General features: G+C 38.6%; 1 long non-coding RNA gene across 4 annotated transcripts in view; it reads left to right on the top strand.

The window, feature by feature from the left end:
• LOC130362902 (uncharacterized) overlaps window positions 1–20,755 on the top strand; it is an 84,026-nt gene that overhangs the window by 47,077 nt on the left and 16,194 nt on the right. For 2 of the 4 annotated variants that reach the window (XR_008891616.1, XR_008891615.1), the window contains 3 exons: window positions 11,366–11,487; window positions 18,701–18,828; window positions 18,982–19,255. This is a non-coding gene — a long non-coding RNA (uncharacterized LOC130362902). Of the gene's footprint in view, window positions 1–11,365; window positions 11,488–18,700; window positions 18,829–18,981; window positions 19,256–20,755 lie in introns of those variants that run through there. The other 2 variants (XR_008891618.1, XR_008891617.1) reach the window with 2 other exon arrangements.

Genomic DNA, 20,755 nt, shown 5'->3' on the forward strand with positions numbered 1-20,755 from the left:
CATGTTTGTTCACTTACTCCCCGCCTGTATATACCAATGCACTTTATGTCTGAATAAAAGAAGACACATGCTGGAAGAGTACCTGGAGAGTGCTGCATTTATATTCTTCCTTAAAGGGGTACTCCGGTGGTCAACATGTTTTTCCGTTTTTGACTTACCCTATTTGTTAGTCCAACCTTGCTGGTTTGGGGCGGCTCCTTTTTTTTTGTTTGTTTGTTCCGCCCTTTACCCATCCTACTATTTTCCCGGGTCGGCCCCCTGATACACAGCACACTAATATAATCAGCCCTGGTTGGGATACACTGTCATACACACACAAAAGGGACTACAACTCCCAGCATGTGTTATTCAGGAGTCTTCAGTCTGTGGTATAACACCAGCATGCTACCTCTCTAGTCTCCTGGGGATTGTAGTTCACCACACATCTGTAGGGCATACACCAGTGTTTCCCAACCAGGGTGCCTCCAGGTGTTGCAAAACTACAACTCCCAGCACGCCCTGACAGCCTTTGGGCATGCTAGGAGTTGTAGTTTTGCAACAGCTGGAGGCACACTGGTTGGGAAACACTGTTGTAATGTGTATGCTGAATAGGCTAGAACAGTGTTTCCCAACCAGTGTGCCTCCAGCTGTTGCAAATCTACAACTCCCAGCATGCCCAAAGTCTGTCAGGGCACGCTGGGAGTTGTAGTTTTGCAACAGCTGGAGGCACACTGGTGTGTAAACACTAGCATACACACACACAACAGGGACTACAACTCCCAGCATGTGTCATTCAGGAGTCCCCCCTCCCCCTTCACATATAGAGATCATTCCCAGTATGAGATTTATTCCCCTGCAGTCCATACATCCCCAGCCCGTGCACCTTCTCATCCTCCCCTTCAGATAACACTTATCTTCTCTGTGAGGTCCTTCTCCTGTGCAGACCTGCGTCCTTAGAATACAGAGCAGATAGAAAAAAAAAAAAAAAAGCTGTGACATCTTGTCCACAACAGACTCAGAACTGTGGACAACAGTAAAAGAAAACCCTCTGAACTACAGAACTTCCTGCCCAACAAACCGGTAAGAACACAGAAGACACACATGCTGCCAAAACATATAACACATGTATATTGCAAAAAAACTAAACTTACAAAGAAGATGCCATATAGTCAAAAAATTAACCACCGGAGTACCCCTTTAAGATTGAATTATTACAGATAAATTACTGTACTCATAAACATACAAAAATATAAAATATATACACTTAAAGACAAAAAAAATAAAGCCTCAAGAAAGAGTTGTTGGAATTAAATTCTAATTTATGTGAATGTAATGATGATATCGGGAAAACATTAGAACATTACAGTAAAAGGATACGTTTGTTGTAAAACCTGTATATTTGAAAGGACGCTCTATTACTTTAATAGGCCCCTTCTAATCTGGATACAAGATGAGATATGGTTGGGCGAGAAGGCATATGGCACCTTATAGCACATTTGCCCACAGTTTTTATAGCTTGGAAACTCTTGCTGTGTGTGGGTGAGCATTATTCTGCTGAAAAATGCCAGTTGAAAGCAATAAGGGGCAACATATGTGACCACAGGATGTCCTGCACATATCGCTGAACTGTTAACTAGTGTTGCTCGCGAATATTCGCAATACGAATTTTATTTGCAATTATCGCATATTCGCGAATTCGCGAATATTCGCGAATATAGCACTATATATTCGTAAATACGAATATTCTTTTTTTTTTTTTTTTTTTTACAGTACACATCACAGTGATCATCCCTCTCTGCTTCCAGCTTGTGTGGTGTAAAGAAGGCTCTAATACTACTGTGTGAGACTGGCTTGCGAATTTTTGCATATGCGAATTTTCACTTATGCTAATTTTGTATATGCTAATTTTCGCATACGCGAATTATTCACATATGTGAAAATAAAACGCAAATATTATGAATTTGAGAATTTAGCGAATATATGACGAATATTCCTCCATATATTCGCGAAATATCGCAAATTCGAATATGGCCTATGCCGCTCAACACTACTGTTAATGTCATTCATATAACAACTAGGGCTGACCAAATTTCGTATATTATGGCTCCCCAGATCATCACACCAGTGATAGGGCTGTGTGTTGCTCCACAGCAAGGGTAAAATACAGACATTAATCCAACATCTGGGGGTGTTAAGTATTTTTGTCACTGAGTGTACCTTATCAGAGACAATGGTGGAGATTTTCTAAGCTGTTTAGACTCTTTTTTCTCGTCTAAATTTGTCACATGGTTTGTCGCAGTCTATTTATTTGCGACTTTTCTGCGACAAATGGTTTAGAACTTTTCTGTTCCTCGAAAGCATAAATGTCTAAAATAGACTGACTTTGTTCATAGTCATGTATTTATAATGTGCGACATTCGCAAAAGTAGTATGCGACAGTCGCAAATCGAATATATACGCGGAAACTTCAGACCAAGGCAAACCTGGCGGAAATGTCTTCCCAAGTATAATTTTGTAGGACCTACAAGCTGTTTGACAGTGCATCACCAAGGAGATAAGCGAAAAATGCATACATATATTCTGTGTTGTCGCTGCAACCACATTTATTATTTTTTTTTTTTTACATTGTCCATTTACTTTTAAATTTTTCTGCATTACAAAGGTAACTCCAACAGTATGGATGTAAGAACATAAATTAACATGTCTTTTTGCACTGTGCTATATTTATAGCAGAAAATATAACTAACATCATCTTCATTAAACAGTGTTTCATCTCTTACCCTAAAAACTATAAATGTCATATTAAAAATTGGACAATTGTTTTTTTTTTTTTGTTAACCTTAATTGTCAATGGAATGTTAAAGGGTTACTCTGGTGTGAACTTTTATAAAATTGAAAATCAAATGTTCCCAGTAAGTCAAACATATTGGTAAATCTAGTTTTCGTTAATAAATTAACCCTTCTAGGAATTTAGAGCAGATGGATAACACAGAGTAAAACCTTTCCTTTTGCTTTTCAAGATTTGCGTTGTTCACATTTTTACCACATTGTTCTCTGCTGACATCTGTTGCCCGTATTAGGAACTGTCCACAGCACCATAGGTTGGCATGGGTATTTTGTTTGTTCATGGCCACTTCTTTATACGGGCATCTGGGGAGATTTATTTAAACCTGTCTCTAGCAAAAGTTGCGGAGTTGCCCATAGCAACCAATCAGATCACTTCGTTCCTTTTCCAAAAGGCCTGTGAGAAAATGAACTAAGTGATCTGATTGTTTGCTAGGGGCAACTTAGCTTTTTCCCAAGTTCGTACAAAAAAAAAAAAAAAATGAATTAAAATACATCCCCCATCCCCCCACCCACATTCCTAGGCAATCAGAACGTACGAATGGCAAAAAAAAAAAAAAAAAAAAAAAGGAAAAGAAAACTAAATAAAAAAATAAAGAGAAAAAACAAACCTCTTCAGCTAAAATTTCCGTTTCGCGCTGGGAGAAATTTTTGGACTTGAGTTTACGCTTTCTGCTGCCAATAACAGATTCCCCCTGGCCAGAAAGGGGAGCCAGTGGAAGAGAGTCATCAGGTGAGGGGGTTACAGAGGGCTCCATGAGGCAAGACAGCAAACACCTGCTTTCAAAAAGGTGCAATAAAAAAGTTTGATTAGCTGAAGAGTACAGGATTAAGGAAGCAAGGGGAAACTGCCAAATTCCCTATATAAGGAGTACCTACCTGAGTTAAACTAACAAGGCAGCTTCTGAAGTTGGAGTGGGTGTGAGTGATATACGCGCTGTCTAATATAGACCAGGGAATGAGGAGGGAAGATCTTGCGACAAATTTACGAAAGTCCATGCGACGTTTGGTAAATTTGGCGCAAATTAAACTGATGTCTAACACATGCACTGCTCTAAACACAGACTTAAATTAGACACACATGATAAATCTCCCCCAATGCCTCTTTTCCACTAATAAGGCTGATTTTATGCCCCCACCCCTCACTTTCACTCATTATCTACTTTGCAAAAATTGCTCAGAGATTTATTAGCTCACTGATGTAACAGGTTACAGCCGCTTATGAAAGTATATGGAAAGGGAAGGTGGGAAACAGCAAGGGAGTGGCTAGGAGGCAGTAAAAGAGACACAGAGGGATGGGCCAGCAGCTTGTAGAAAGTGTTATATCTCATCCCAGTACTACATTCACCGCTTACATTACTCAGTACTGTATTATAATGCAATCCATGTTGCTGTTGTTTTTTAATGGTATGCTATAGAGATATAGGGGAAAGACATTGACAGACATTTATCAACCGATTTACCCAAGTTTTTTTTGCATAAAATTGTCGCAAAAATTTTACAACTGCGCCACCGTCTTTTTTTGTGCGACAATCTGCCACGAGAGCGAGAAAAGCATTTTTTTCAAATATGCATACATATGGGTTTTTACAATTTTAACTTGCCATAGTCAGAAATTTATCAACCGCGACATTCGCAAGAAAGTGGCTAAGGCTTTAAAAACCTACTAAATATATTCCATCCGAACCTTGGCTTAACTAACAGAAACTCACTATTGTTTTCGCTAAGGTGAAAAAAAGCCCCCGCTTTTGCTTAGTTTAAGTAACAATATAGTAAATTTGAGACACGTAAAAAGAATGGAAGTGAAAAAAAACTAACTAAAAAATAGCATACCTAAGCAAACTTTCATAAATGCCCCTCATCACCCCTTTTTTGTGTGTGTGTAGGAAATGTCAAAGCAGCAAGTCTCGACCCACTTGTTCATGGGCAAGTGAAATGTATAGATAGGGCCTGCAGAGGTGAAAACTGATGAAAATGCCATATACACTGGTCCCTCAACATACTATGGTAATCCGTTCCAAATGGACCATAGTTTGTTGAAACCATCGTTTGTTGAGGGATCCGTGCAATGTAAAGTATAGGACAGTGGTCTACAACCTGCAGACCTCCAGATGTTGCAAAACTACAACACTCAGCATGCCAACGGCTGTCGGGGCATGCTGGGAGTTGTAGTTTTGCAACATCTGGAGGTCTGCAGGTTGAAGACCACTGGTATTGGAGGTTATACTCATGTGTCCCCGCCGCTCTGGACCGTCACCACTTGTCACCGCTGCCCTGGATGTCACATTCCATCGCTGTCGCCGCATCCCCGGGGTGTCCCCGACGCTCCGGCAAGGCCCCTGCTTCCCCGGCATCCTTGCTCTCTGTCGCCGCCATCACGTTGCTATGCACGCCACTCCTATTGGATGACGGGACGGCGTGCGCAGCGACGTGATGACGACGATGGAGAGCACCGACGATGCAGGGGATCCCGAAGAGGACGCGCCGTAGCCCGAGGACAGGTAAGTGATCATCAGCGGACCACACGGGGCACCGTAAAGGCTATCCGGTGGCAGCTGAAGCAGTCTGCACTGCCGGATAGCCGTTTATGCGATGGCCCCGACATACAAAAGCATCGTATGTTGATGCTGCCTTCAACATGCGATGGCCTCTGAGAGGCCATCGTATGTTGAAATGATCGTATGTCGGGGTCATTATAGGTCGGGGGGGTCACTGTATAATAAACATAAATAGTGTAAACACACATAGGGATATGCTTTAACCCCTTAACGACTAAGCATGTATATTTACGTCCTCCGCCGGCTCCCGCGATATGCCGCTGGGTCACGCGGTGTCCCCACGGCATATCGGGTCGGTCCCGGCGGCTATCAACGGCCGGGACCCACGGCTAATACACGCCGCATGTGTAAATGTCCGAACTATAAAAAATATATCTTTAATTAAACCGCACGGTCAATGGCGTACACGTAAAAAGATTCAAAAGTCCAAAAAAGCATATTTTTGGTCACTTTTTATACCATTAACAAGTGATCAAAAAGTCAGATCAAAACAAATATGGTACCGATAAAAACTTCAGATCACAGCGCAAAAAATGAGCCCTCATACTGCCCTGTAGGTGGAAAAATAAAAAGTTACAGGGGTCATAGGAGGACATTTTTAAACGTATAAATTTTCCTGCATGCAGTTATGATTTTTTCCAGAAGTACGACAAAATGAAACCTATATAAGTAGGGTATCATTTTAACCGTATGGACCTACAGAATAATGATAAGGTGTCATTTTCACCGAAATATGAACTGCGTAGATACGGAAGCCCCCAAATTTACAAAATGGCGTTTTTTTCTTCGGCTTTATCGCACAATGATTTTTTTTATCTGTTTCCCCATGAATTTTTTGGTAAAATGACTAATGTCCCTGCAAAGTAGAATTGGTGACGCAAAAAATAAGCCATAATATGGATTTTTAGGTGGAAAATTGAAAGGGTTATGATTTTTAAAAGGTAAGGAGGAAAAAACAAGTGCAAAAAAACAAGTGCAAAAACTGAAAAACCCTGCGTCCTTAAGGGGTTAAAGAAGAAAATAGCTGTATATTGCTAGAAGGAACCCCGTGATACATTCTTACATCCAACTCTGACTCTGGATTTAGTATATCATACATAAGTATGTGTGTTAAAATACTGAATGTAGTTTGACATGAAATAATATTTTCAGCATCAGGATAATGTGAAGAGTGGAACATTTAAGGATTGGGCTTGTTTGAGGTAGTAAAGTCGGTTCACTGTAAGGTCTTTCCTTTCAACAACCGTCTGTCTGACTAACAGCACTGGCTTTGTATTGTTCTGCCATGTGAATTTTGTTCCCTTAACAATGCTCAACTATATTTAGAAAAGCCCCTACAAGTAGAGGAATAATGGACATCTGATATATTTTTTTATTTTTATTTTACAAATATTCACTGTAAAATAACAAGAAAAATGATGCTGGAAGTTGTAAAAAACGTGAAGCAGCTGCCATGACAACAGCTAGTTGTTCACCCAGCCATATGTTTTCTCTAAATTTAAGGTTTGCAGTTTGTTTGTGTTGGGTTCTTTTTGCCTTTTTTCTTTGTCACCATATTTTAACATACAGAGGTAGTGAAACTGGTGATTACTGTCTTATATTGTAATTTCAATCCAAACATCGCACTTGTATTCTAAGTATATGTCTACTATACAGTTTAGTCAACTAACTTGTCATTTTGTTATCTTTACTTACAGGCTTGCTTTGCTCTTTGTGTGTTTCTATATCACACACAGTGCCCTGCATAAGTATTTAACCATTTTACTCACAGGAAACTTCAGACAAGGTGAATGATCCCAGCATTAACGGACCAGCATATACGTTTACAACACACAGCTTTATATCAAATTCTTAAAATCCATAAAGGGGGGGGGGGAGTAAAAAGTAATTGACCAAAGCTTTTTGGGAATACCTTTTTTTGAGGTCCTGACAGGACCTTGAAAAGTTTTTACAAATTCCAGCATTATTTTTCTTGATATTTTAGGACATTAGCCTGCTTTGATCTAAACCATTCTGTGGTAGCTCTGGCTGTATGTTTAGGGACCCAGTCTCAAGCCTTTTGCAGACTGCATCGGGTTTTACACTAGAATTTCCCTGTATCTGTCTCCATACATCTTTCCATTAACCAGTTTCCCAATACCTGATGAAGAGACACATCCCACAGCCAATGCTACCCCCACCATGTTTCACAGTGGGTACGGTGTACTCAGGGTTTTGATCAGTTTTTATCTCACCTGACCAGAGAACCTTTTTCCACATGTTTTCTGTATCTTCCACATTGCTTGTGGTGAATTTCTGCTGGCTCAATTTCAACAATGTATAGAGAGAGAAAAAACAACCGCATACGGCGCCTCGTGTATTACCCTCGGTAGGCTAGCAGAACTAACAGCAATATGCTGTCTTCAGGGACCAGTACCATCCCTTCAGATCTGTGCTCACCTTAGAAAAGAATAAAAAGAGCGTATCGCCCCACTAAATGGGTGCACTGATGTGGATAGCTGCTGCCGGAATCAGGTCACCGGACCACGTATGTAGACGAAGTCCTGGGTACGTGCAGGAGAAGAAGTACAAAAGGACCTCTGGAATCCTGGCGCTGCCGATCAACACATCTAGAAGGTGTATTTTAAAGGAAATCCTGGGCAGGATTACATTTATTAAAATAAAAAATGTAGCATACAGCATACAAGTAGATAATTATCTACTTGTATGCTGTATGCTACAATTTTTATTTTAATAAATGTAATCCTGCCAAGGATTACCTTTAAAATACACCGTCTAGATGTGTTGATCGGCAGCGCCAGGATTCCAGAGGTCCTTTTGTTCTTCTTCTCCTGCAATTTCAACAATAGCTTCTTCCATTAAAGGGGTACTCCACTCCTAGGCATCTTATTCCTCCTATCCAGCTGCGGGACCCCCAAGATTTCTGTGCAGCACCCGGCGTTCATTTAGAAGGCTGGGTGCAGGTTGTGGGGTTTGTGATGTAGTGGCCACGCCCTTCGTGATGTCACACTACACCCCCAAAATGCAAGTCTAGGGGAGGGGGTGTGGAGGCTGTCATGCCCCCTCCCATAGACTTCCATTGTGGGGGCGTGGTGTGATATCACAAGCGGTGTGGTCATGAAATCATCACACCCACCACCTGCTCCAAGTGTTTGGAAAAAAATGTTCCGAACGCTGGGGCAGCGGAGTCTGGATCTAAGGCCAGATTGGTACAATACACTACTAATAGTTGAAAATGAAAGGCAGATGATCCAGCACTATTTCCATGCAGCTTTATTGAAAACACAGCACACAGGTAAAACCAGCCTGAACTCAGACGCGTTTCGAGCGCATGCGCTCTTTCTCAGTGAGGTCACCGAGAAAGAGCGCATGCGCTCGAAACGCGTCTGAGTTCAGGCTGGTTTTACCTGTGTGCTGTGTTTTCAATAAAGCTGCATGGAAATAGTGCTGGATCATCTGCCTTTCATTTTCGTTGCTGGTGTTGGCTGGACACCGATCCGGGCACATCATAGGGGATTGGAGAGCTGGTGTTTCCACGTGGACACTACTAATAGTTGTCCTGTTCACCTAAGCTATTGAGCCCCTCCAGAGTTACCCTGGGAATGTTGGTTGCATTTCTGATAAATTTTCTCCTTATTTAACTTTTCAGTTTGGGTGTATGGTCTTGTCCTAGTAGGTGTGCAGTTGTGCCATATATTTTCTCATAATGGCTTTTATGGTGCTGTGTGAGATGTTCAAAGCTTGGAATATTTTTTTTGGCCAACACGCCCCTTTGACATGACATCACAAGAGGGCGTGGTCATGACAGCATGACCCCTGCTGCAGGAACCCGGTGTTTGTTTACAATGCTGGGTGCTGTGGGAGATTGCGGGGGCACCAGCTTCGGGACTTCCATGATCCCACATCTTATCCCCTATCCTTAGGATAGGGGAAAAGATGTCTAGCAGGAAAGTACCCCTTTAAAGCTTACTGTATATAGAGTGATGTAATAATAGTCATTCATCTACGCCTTTAACATTAAGCAAAAATTTTTAAATTTGAATTTAATATCTTTAAAAAATAATAATAATAATCTGACCTTACGTCAAGCTTTCACTGCTTGCTTGGATTTACATTTTAAGTTAATAAAATAGAACTTGGGAAAATAAAATGTAAAGGACTAAAAGCATTTTCTAGAATATAGTAGTTAGCATTTCCCAAGGAGAGGTTCTTTCACTGGATGCCAAAATGGAACCATGGAATTCACAAAGCATTGAAAGACGGATTCTTCACTTTGACTCGCATTTGAATTTAGAACTCTTCTTGACCTTAGATTGTCTGGAACCATTTCCAGAAGATTGTCTTCTTTAAAAGAGTGATAGTGCTTCAAAATCACTCCACTTAGCTGCGTTTTGCAGAAGTGTAGGTTTTTCCAAGGATTTTCAGATAGAATAATTTGAATATTGTGCAAAGGAATGGAACCGAAAATTGAAAAGCCTCATTATCATTTCTATTCACATTATATTTCCTTCCTGACTGATGGTGGTAGTATAATATAACTGAAAAATTATGTAATCTTTCTTTTTTGGTAAATTGAAGCAATTTACAAAATGAATGCTTAGATAATACAAATTCTTTTTCATTGACTACACGAGGCACATTGCATACCAGTTGTTATCACTGTGTCAAAATTCAAAATGAGAACATTTCACAACCACAGATCAAGCAAGAGTGCAACAAGCTATAAAAATGGATTAATGTCATATGATTCATTCAGGCAGAGAGTTTAAGGAGTCAGCCATATTTATTTCCTCTCTTATTTGAAAAGATCATTCTTCATGTGTATTGAGTGAGGTTACTGGTTAGTTTAAATAATATTGTTTTATTTATTTATTTTGTTTATTATTTTACATGAAATACAGGAATCTATTGAAATATGTCCAATGTTATTAATACAAATTATGCTTATGCTCAGACTTTAAAAGATGTGCAGACTTTAAAATATGAAAATTTAAAGAGGCATTTCTGTATTTTTTTTTTATTTGACAATGCTACAGCGGCTGTAAAGTTAGTGTGGTTCAAAATATAGTGTATGTACCTGTAGTTCATGGTGGTCTCGCAATTCTTCTGTGATTTTTGTCAAATATTTTTAAAAACATACAAAATGACTGTTGTCTCCGATTTTCCCAAGTTGCAATGCAGCTTGAGGCATTACATCACTAGTCAGGTGATGACAGAAAGCCTGTCTTTGCTTGTATGGGTGGAGTGACCACTGGGTGGGAGGGAGGTCATTCTGCAAGACTTGTAGTTTTGCCACAACTGGTAAGAAAGGAATCATGGGCCTTTGAGGTAGAGAACTCAACCAGGAAATAGGCAGTTCACAAAAAGATAGCCACAGCCTTATAGTAATCTCACAACGCAGCCATTTATCTGCAAGACAAGAACAGGTCCTTCCTAATTATGTCCATTACTGTCTGGCAGGTAATTCCTAAAATCACTTTATGGTGGATAACCCCTTTAAAAAGTCATGGGGCACCAAAGATTGAATATATTGGAGAACATTTATCAGGCTTATTACACTACTTTTTGGGGTAAATTTCCGTGAAAAGTGTGTGACTTTTTGCTAAAGCGATTTTGACCAAAATTTGTTGTTCACTTTGCAGTGGTGAGAGATTTATGAAGTGGAACTTTTCTTAATTATACCACATACACCAGCCCAGACCAGGCTTACAAAACTTTCTGTAGACAGCAGTTTTTGAAAAGTCACATAAAAGTTGCCCGGGTAAAAGAAGTCTCTAAAAGGTCACAGAGAAGTGAAATTTCATAAAACTGTGTACTAGCACCATATTTATCACATGCCCTGCACCATTAAACAAATTTGTTGCATATAAACTCCAGCTTCACCATCAAAACCTGTGTATAATATTAGTGCACCTAAACTGACTTTGATAAATGTCCCCCAATGTCTCTTGTTACATTGTCATAATTTTTTTTTATTAAAATAGGGTCCACCGGTCTGCAAATAAATCTGAGTACAAATACACCTGTTTTGTGAATACCTCAGAGTTTGTTATAGAACATTACTAAACAAACAGCAGCATGAAGACCAAGGAGCTCACCAAATCAGGTCAGGGATAAAGTTGTGGAGAAGTACAAAGCAGGGAAAAGTTATAGATATAGATATATAACAGAGTCTATAACAATATGAGGAATAGATGGTGGCCCATTGAGAAAGTGAAGGGTGCTGAGACTATTGTATATTGTGGGTAAGCACTTAGGCGCTTTCTGTATTGTGATGCACTATGCACTTTAGACAGTCCTCCGTTTACACAAAAGTTTTATGTCTGCTTAGTAAAGTATCATTGTAATAATCCTGGGCAGAATTACCTTATAATGTGTTAGCATGTAATCATAGCTCAGACAAGGTGGGGATATATCTGCTCATGATTAATAGTGTTGAGCACGAATATTTGAAATGCTAATTTTTACTGCACATATTGGCACTTTGCGATTTTGCGAATATTTAGAACATAGCACTATATATTCATGATGACGAATATTCGTTTTTTTTTCTTCACAGTACATATCACAATGATGTGTACTGTGTAAAAAAAAAAAGTGATCGTCTCTTCCTGCTTCCAGCTTGTGGTCCAAAGAAGCCTCCAATATTATTTACTGTGTCAGTTGGTGATGAGCACTAATATTTCGTATATGCGAATATGAGGACACTGATCCCTTCCTTCTTTTAGCTTGTTGGCCAATTAGAAGGATGCATTTACAGTTGTCAGATGTTAGCAGCATCCCTAGCAACCAATAGGAAAGTTGTCCACCCCTTCACTATATAAGCTTCCTCCCAGATGCGTTTTTTTTTTTTTTGCAGTTTCTGTGATTGTGAGAGGAGATTGAACACTGCCTGTGTTGTGTGGTGCTTTTTAAAAAAAATCAAAACAAATATATACTGAATTGATAGTTAGTGTTAGATAGGGTAGGTTAGTTTAGCAGATAGGTTCTAGTGTAGGGTATAGTGTTAGTTGAAAGATATAATCGCGCATGTAGGGTATAGTGTTAGTTGAAAGATATAATTGCGCATGGGCACTATACAAATTTCATTACGATTTTCGCATGGAAAAAAAAAGTGAACAAGCATAGCAAATATGCTTATTTCACGAACATAGCATGTTCACAAAATATTGCAAATTAGAATGATTCCAACTTAGCTAAATGTATTTGAATACAATGGTTGTTGCAGTGCAGTCCCCAATGAAGAACTTCTCCAGTTTTCCAATCCAACTGCGGGGCATGGAGTTTCAACCACGGTAGGCCAAGCAGGAGAGGAAAAGTACAATGAGGGAGTACATAAAAAGTCAAGTTCTTCTTATGCAAGGCTTTTCACCAGTAGTGTTGAGCGGCATTGGCCATATTCGAATTCGCGAATATTCGCGAATATATGGACGAATATTCGTCATATTCGCGAATATTCGCATATTCGTAATAGTCTCGTTTTATTTTCGCATATGCGAATATTCGCATGTGCGAAAATAAACATATGCGAAAATTTGCATATACAAAAATTTGCATAAGCAAAAAATTCGCATATGCGAAAATTAACATATACAAATGTTCGTATATGCGAAAATTCGCACACCAGTCTCACACAGTAGTATTAGAGCTTTCTTTACACATATAAGCTGGAAGCAGAGAGGGATGATCACTGTGATGTGTACTGTGAAAAAAAAACAAAAAACGAATATTCGTAATTACGAATATATAGCGCTATATTCGCGAATTTTCGAGAATTTGCGAATATGCGATATTCGCAAATAAAATTCGAATTGCGAATATTCGCGAGCGACACTATTCACCAGAGCCTGCCACAAGGCAGGATGGACTTGCTGCAGCAGGCGACACCCAGGTCGCTACCCCCAACACGGCTCGACCACACAGGTAGCTGGGCAAGGCGAGGTATCGAAGGACAAGGCAGTAGCGTAGTCAAACGTAGCAGAAGGTCAGGGCAGGCGGCAAAGGTGCGAAGTCAAATAACATAGCGGGAAGGGTGGGAGGTGCAGGGACTTTATAATATAGTGTCAGGTGCAACGACTAATTATGGGCACACTAGCCCTTTAAAGATGGGGATGCACGTGCCGGAGCTGAGACACAGAGGAGGAGGCAGCAGCACAGCGTGGTGAGTGTTGGGCTGGGACTCGTATGCGGGTGCGTCCCGCGATGCGAATCCCAGCCCCACTGGCAGACAGGGACACAGGGACACTGCACTCACGGCCGGCGCTTGCGGCCGGAGCGCAGAGTGTAACAATCATCCTTAGCACAGTGCCAGCCTTTTCAGTGCAGTTTTACCACCACTATGTCATAACATAGCAGAAAAAAGTAGGTGTTCTCCTGTGATTTGCCAGACAAGTAGGGAAAGGAAGTGCTTTTGTGAGTACTACTGGCTAGTGATGAGCGGCATATGCCATATTCGAATTCACGATATTTTGCGAATATGAGGACGAATATTCGTCCCATATTGGTGAAATTTGAATATTCGTTATGTTCGTGACGTTTTTTTGAATTGCGAAATTTTGCTATTGCGAATGCGAAATTAATAGCGAAATTTCGCTAGTCTGCGCATGCGCGCTATAACATCATGCAAGGGACGTTGCTAGGGAAGTTGCTAAGCTCTGACAACTGTGCTTGCAGAACTCTCATTGGCTCACAGGCATAAGTAGGGTGGAATTTCCACGAATATTCGTATTGCGAATATTCGCAATGCGAATATTCGCATGCATAAATCTTTCGCCTCACAGTCTCATCCCTGGGTCTTTAATGAAATTATATAAGCATTGCATTTATCAGTCGAAGGAGATCCCTACAATGTGCTCAGTTTTTAAAACAGTTTGAAAAAAAGACGAATATTCGTAATAGCAAATTTTAATTGTGAAATTCGTAATATTCGTGACTTCGCGAATATGCGATATTCACGACGAATATTCGAATTGCGAATATTCGTGAGCAACACTACTACTGGCAAAGAATCCAGCTCTTGTCTTTTTGAATGAAGAGAATATAAAATATATGTACAACAAGGAAGGGACCTTCAGAGCTTAATAACAACAGGTACAAGCTGATTGTCCCTCCATGACAGATCTTGTTGGGAAGAAAGATTCAACACGTTGGCTTTCAAGATGCTCCCTCCTTTACTTTTATAGGAGATAGGATTCCTAAAATATTCTAGCAAAATACAACATAAAAAAAATCCTCTTTTAATATTGGTGACCAATTTGCATGCAGGTATCATATTTTGTTTACTCCTATCATTGCTGATTATTAAATCTAGTTTAGAAAATGATATTTACAATTCAAAAAAGACAATTATTAGGAGCATTATACAAGTTGTAGCACAATTTACTGATTGGCAATTTTCTTCAAATTAGTCTATCAAAAAAATTATACCTCAATCCAACTCATACCCCATATTTATATGGTAATGTTCTGAAATAAAACAGTGTTTGTAATTGTAAAACAAATGAAAACTTTGAAAAAAGTTTGTGTTCATTTATTACAGAAATAACCTGTCAATTTATGCCAAATGTAAACAGCAACATATAAAAGGAAACATTGACAAGCAATAGTGTTGGAGCAATGATTAATACCACCTAATACCCTTATTACAGTAATCAGCGGAAAAAAGAGATAATTATATGATAAAGGAGTTTTCTGGGAAAACATAAGTACGGGTGAAAAAATCAATTATGTAGTGTTCTGGTTTCTAAGGGTATGTTCACATGTACCGGATCTGCTGCATATTTTTGCTGCATACTTTATTTTGTGCAGCTGATTTTGCTACTCATTGACTTATATTCAGCAAAAATATGCAGCAGATCCTGTACATGTGAACCTACCCTACCCTACACATTGCAGTTTCATTGAGGACCCATCGTTTTTGCTGTGGTTTTGGAAAATCAAATATAATTGGCTTTAGTATTTTTGCTGACTTGGAGCCAGACAAAAAAAACCTGGAAAAGCCAGGAAGGTAATAATAGGCTGGAGTTCACACATCGCAACCAGCATTCCATGGATGAGATGTGAACTTCCTTGAGTCTTATATACATAAGGCAGAAATCATGAAGAAATATAATAATCCCTGACCACAATTCCTGTCCTGTCTCACATTCTCTAGATGTATACTAAGATATTTTATGTGGCACCAACAATTATATTATGATTTAGTATATTTTATATGAGCTTGGCACATATCGGTTTATACTTGTCTAATAAATTCCTCTTATACAGCAATACTTTTTTGTTATTATAGAAATACTGCCTATGTTTTGAGTTTGACTATACTTATTCCATTTTATTTCCACATGATTAATGATACCCTGCACTAGTGTTTATTTCTATCATTGAGAAAACTCACACGGGTTATATTGTTGGCTTTTTTTTGGGTGTGTTTGCACTGTTAATATCGGTATGCTGTACTGTTAAATTCTGACTCTAGTTACAGTGCATGTGCTCCACTGGTTGTGTTTTATGTGATGCCCCCCCACACACACAATTTGTGTGCATCGATCCATCCATTCTGAGTACTATACATTAAGAATATACAGAAGAATAGATGTTACCTCTATGAAGCCAATGTCAGTTGCAATATCCATTGGCATGTGAGCGCCAGATTTCAAGTCTCCGCCTGCCATTTTAATTTGTGCCTATTTACAGTACATGAGCTTTTATTGGTTCGCAGCCTACATGTTGCCCTGCTTTATTTGTCTCTCCATGCATTGCTTGATTTGCACTGTACAATTTATATAATTTGCATGTGTCTGTTATTTAAAATGTTAAAAATGTATAAAAAAATTTATTTGAAGGGGAAAAAAAACAACTATGGAGGCCACTGTGCTATTAGGATCTTTCAGTGCAGTAGAAATATTTTGTCCTCTTCTGTACATAGATCTCTGCCTCCATACAATCCTCTACATGAGCTATACAGGCAGTTATTATCCACACATGGCTTGGATTTTACTCTGATTTGCACTGTCATACCTTATATAGACAGGGCATTGTCTTTTCAAATCATGTACAATCCACTGAATTTACCACAGGTGTTGAAACATCTCCAAAATAGTTAAGATGGATTGATGACCCCAGAGCTCAACATCAAGTTAACATAAATGTGGGAAAAGAAGTGAAAGGGTCTGAAAACTTTCTGAATACATGGTATATCCGAGAAGTTTCACTAAACACTTTATTTCAGGAGAGATTTTTATTGGTGAAATGGTATGCCTAAAATTCAGTAGCCCCAATAATGTTGACCACAACTGAACCTGGTACTATAAAACTGGCTGAAATTTTGGCTGAAAATGCGTGTAGGGCACAGTAGAGCTGTGACTGTAAAGATGGCATGCAGTGGCCGATACTGTGTGGGTATGGGAGGAATTCTATAAAGGCACATTATGTGTTGGCATTGTAAAGGGAGATTGGCGCTGGTATTATGAGACAAAGTAACAAAAAGTCAGTCATAATATTCAATCAGTTACTGACATGAAGCCCTTTTTCTCTTCAAAAACAAACTCTGCAGCTGTTTTGTAAATTATAATAATTTTTTGAATACCGTAACATCTGCTGTAAATTTTATTTATTTGTATTAGATTCTTTATGATTTTATACGGTGACTTGTAATAGACTCATTTACAGCAGGGGTACATTTTTGTACATATAAAACATTCTTTGCATTTTCTCACCATGTAACAATGTTACAGACTAGATGAAAGCTTCTTGTCCCGATTCAGACGGAGAACACACAGGGATATAACTTTCTGCTTTTATACATATAACAAAAAATAATAAATTCAACTCGAGACTTGATTTTATTTTATCTGCAGGATTTTTCCAGCCAGAGATAATGAGACGCATCTGCATCTTCTCAGTAATGTTTTGTGGAGTTGGCTTAGAAACAGCACGTTGTCAAGTTTGAAGATGAACAAACTTCCTATGGCTCAATTCACAGAATTATTTTCAGGATTGAGAGAATTTTTTTTTTGTCCAATATTGTTTTAGAAAACTTTTCGACTTTAGATTTAAAAGTAATAAAAAAATATATATAAGAATAATGACAGCCATGAGCCCCCCCCCCCCCCCCCTCCAAACAACCTCATTCTTAATGGGTCCAAATATCCAAAAAAATCCAAAGAAAAAAAAACAAGACTATACCATTTAAAACTGGATACGGTAGAAATACTGTACAACAATAAGTAAATAAAGAAAGCAATATGTCATAAAATACTAAATACACTAAGTACTGTGTACCTGTTTATGTCATAAAGCAAGTGAAAGCGCTAGAGAGACCTGGTCATCCACAATTACATAATTAACCATAGAACATAGGTAGAGGCTGTAGATCAGCAAACCAAACATGTAGAATCTGAATTCAGTCAGAACTTTGCTAAATATTTTGTTTGGCTAGACCTCAAACTTCAGGCAATTTGGTGCAGCAGAACCTGCTAAAACAGTATCAGCAATTTGACAGAAGGAGGAAGGATCACATGACCCCTCAGGGAATCCCATAACATCTTTTAAACAGCTCTCCCATCCAATCAGGAGGCAGTATAGGGGTGAAGTCAAAACCACTATATAAGCCAATGCACTTAGCTTTAGCAGCCATTTTAGAGATAGCAGGTGTTAGGTGAAGATCTCTGCGAGGGACACTAACCAGTGAACAGCACAGATAGGAGTAGGACCACACATGTAAATAATTGTAGTAGAGCAGCAAAGAGAGCATTCTGGCAATGCAACATTTTTTTTCTTAAAATTTTAGTAGGGTTTTTGTTTTACACTAATTATAAAAAAAAGCCACATAAAAGGTTTTGTGTCACTTGTATGTACTAGAAAGCCATTCCTGTTGCCACACCTCAAAATTGCAAGGTTTTTTTCACCCCTTGTAAAAAAAAGCCATTGTTTCTTTACATTCCAAGTAAAAAATGCTGTTGCTACTCCCAGGGACAATTTTTGGAGCACTCACAGAGCCATTGCTTCTTCTGATACTTCTGTGTGCACATAAACACCAGCAAGCATCTGTCTCCAAAAATGCGTTCATTTTTGAACATTAATTTTAAAAAGTATAAAAAAATTCCTCTAGTCCAGGTTTTTTTTTTTTTATTCAACCTGCTACTTACCACCGGGTACCATCCATTTACCCATAGTTATACATGTTGCTATGACACTGAAATAAATTTTGCCTACAAAACGGCTTAGATGCAGGTGATCTAATAGTGTTATGTAGAGCTTTTATGGCTCTTAGACACTGTTATGCACCTTTCTTTCTGAGTAATTGTTGTGTTGATGTACAGGTTTGGTCAGAACCAGAACTTTCTGCCCAAGTTCAGCGAACCGGCAGAAGCAAACATTTGAAAATTTCCCTCATCTCTAGTAGAGGCTCATAGCAGGCATTGTAATGGACTGAGGCAAATTTCAGAGGGTAAGTTTCAGGCAGTTACAATATTTTTTTACTAAGCGATCCCATGAATACTGAATCTCAAGGTAAAGAGGCATTTACACAGATGTTTATATAGTTGGCCATAGAGTACTTCCTTGCAAATGTTGATAATGTGTATCTGTAATGTAATTCTAGGTAGAATGAAGGACAGAATTTGGGGTCATCAGTGGCTGGCCACCTCATACCATAATTTAGGAAATGTATGACCGATTGCCGGTATCCACAAGCTTCAGGACAGGACAAGGGTTAAAGAAAGAAGATGAGGAAAACTGTTTCTATCTCTTGGTACATGGTAATAACCGTCGTCTGCCGGGCTGCATGCATTCTATTTTTCCTTAGCTGAGTACTTTCTGTAAAGTTTAAACCAACGGATTTTCTGATTTCTAGAGTGTATCTAAGCTTGTTTCATTCTCTTGAATTATTCCATCGTTGTCACACTAATTTGCATTGTAGAGTACTTGGAGACTTAACAAAAAGAAAATATACTAACTTACCCATCAAATGCCAAATAGGTAAAAAAATAGATAAATTTAAATGAGATATAAAATAGCAAATTGTGTTAATGACTGACTAAAAAGTGAAATTCGAAAACAAAAAGTCTTTAAAAAATGCAGTTTTGTACAGTATGAGGGAAATGAATCAAAACTTGTTTAGAGGAAGAGTAGTGCAGTTGCCCATAGCAACCAATCAGATTGCTTCTTTCATTTTCCAGAGGTCATTTTAAAAATGAAAAAAGGTGACCTGAAATGTTGCTATGGGCAACTGTGATTTAGCGATTTTTGTGAAAAACTTAAAAATGTTGTAAATGGCTGTATTTTGCAGGACATGTTGATGTTTTCAGGGGGACTATTTTATTTTTCACATTGTTTTCCATTTTTTTTAAACCACTTATTTTTTTTATGCTGACCATACACATAATACAGTGGAGTACACATCTGTACTGATCCTGAGTGCTGCAGCTGGCCTCCTCCGATAGGGCCTCTCCTCTCATCGCTTCACTCTCCACTCCGGATGGATACTGCTGCGATTGGTACCTGGCCAGCTTCAGGGATGCTCGTCTGTGCTGCACAGCTGAGCTCCCTAAACTGTCACAGCGCCCAGCAGAGCTGTAACAGTTTAAATCCATTGGGTACATGTAAGTGTTGATGTGGAAAGTCTGCCCTAATCACCACAGACATGTACCTGAAATTGCACGAAGAGGTTAAGGACCAGGCCAATTTTAATATTTGCATCTTTGTACTCCTCTCTTTTTCAAATATATACATATATATATATATATATATATATATTTTTTTTTTTTCTTTTTTTTCTTTTTTTTTTCTTTTTACCTACAGATCCATATGAGAGCTTATTTTTTTGCGCGACCGATTGATTGTTCTTTGTAATGACATCATTCTTTTTATCACAAGATGTTCAATGATATGGGGGGGGGTCATTTTTTGCGCAGTGCACTTTATGGTAAAAATGATACATTATCTTTATACTGTTGGTCAATATGATTAAAACAATACCCAATTCATATAGTTTTTTTTCTATTATTGTACTATTTAAAAAAAAAATACTAACTTTTTTTAAGCAAAATTGATATAATTAACAGTGTCCTTTTTTGACCCCTATAATAATTTTTTTCCCTTATATGCTGTGATCTATAGTTTTTATCAATACCATTTTTGTTTAGATGGGACTTTTTAGTCACTTTTTATAATTTTTTGCTGATATATGATGTGGTTAAAAATCTGTATGATTGGTGTTTTTTATGTTTACGACGTTTACCGTGTGAGATCATAAGCATTATATTTTAGTACTACTTTATATATATATATATATATATATATATATATATATATATATATATATAGTAAATTTGAGTAGCCGTATTAGTCCAGTGATGCATGTCACGATGCCGGCT

This window comes from Hyla sarda, chromosome 3, assembly GCF_029499605.1.
Source record: "Hyla sarda isolate aHylSar1 chromosome 3, aHylSar1.hap1, whole genome shotgun sequence".
NCBI classification, from domain to species: domain Eukaryota; kingdom Metazoa; phylum Chordata; class Amphibia; order Anura; family Hylidae; genus Hyla; species Hyla sarda.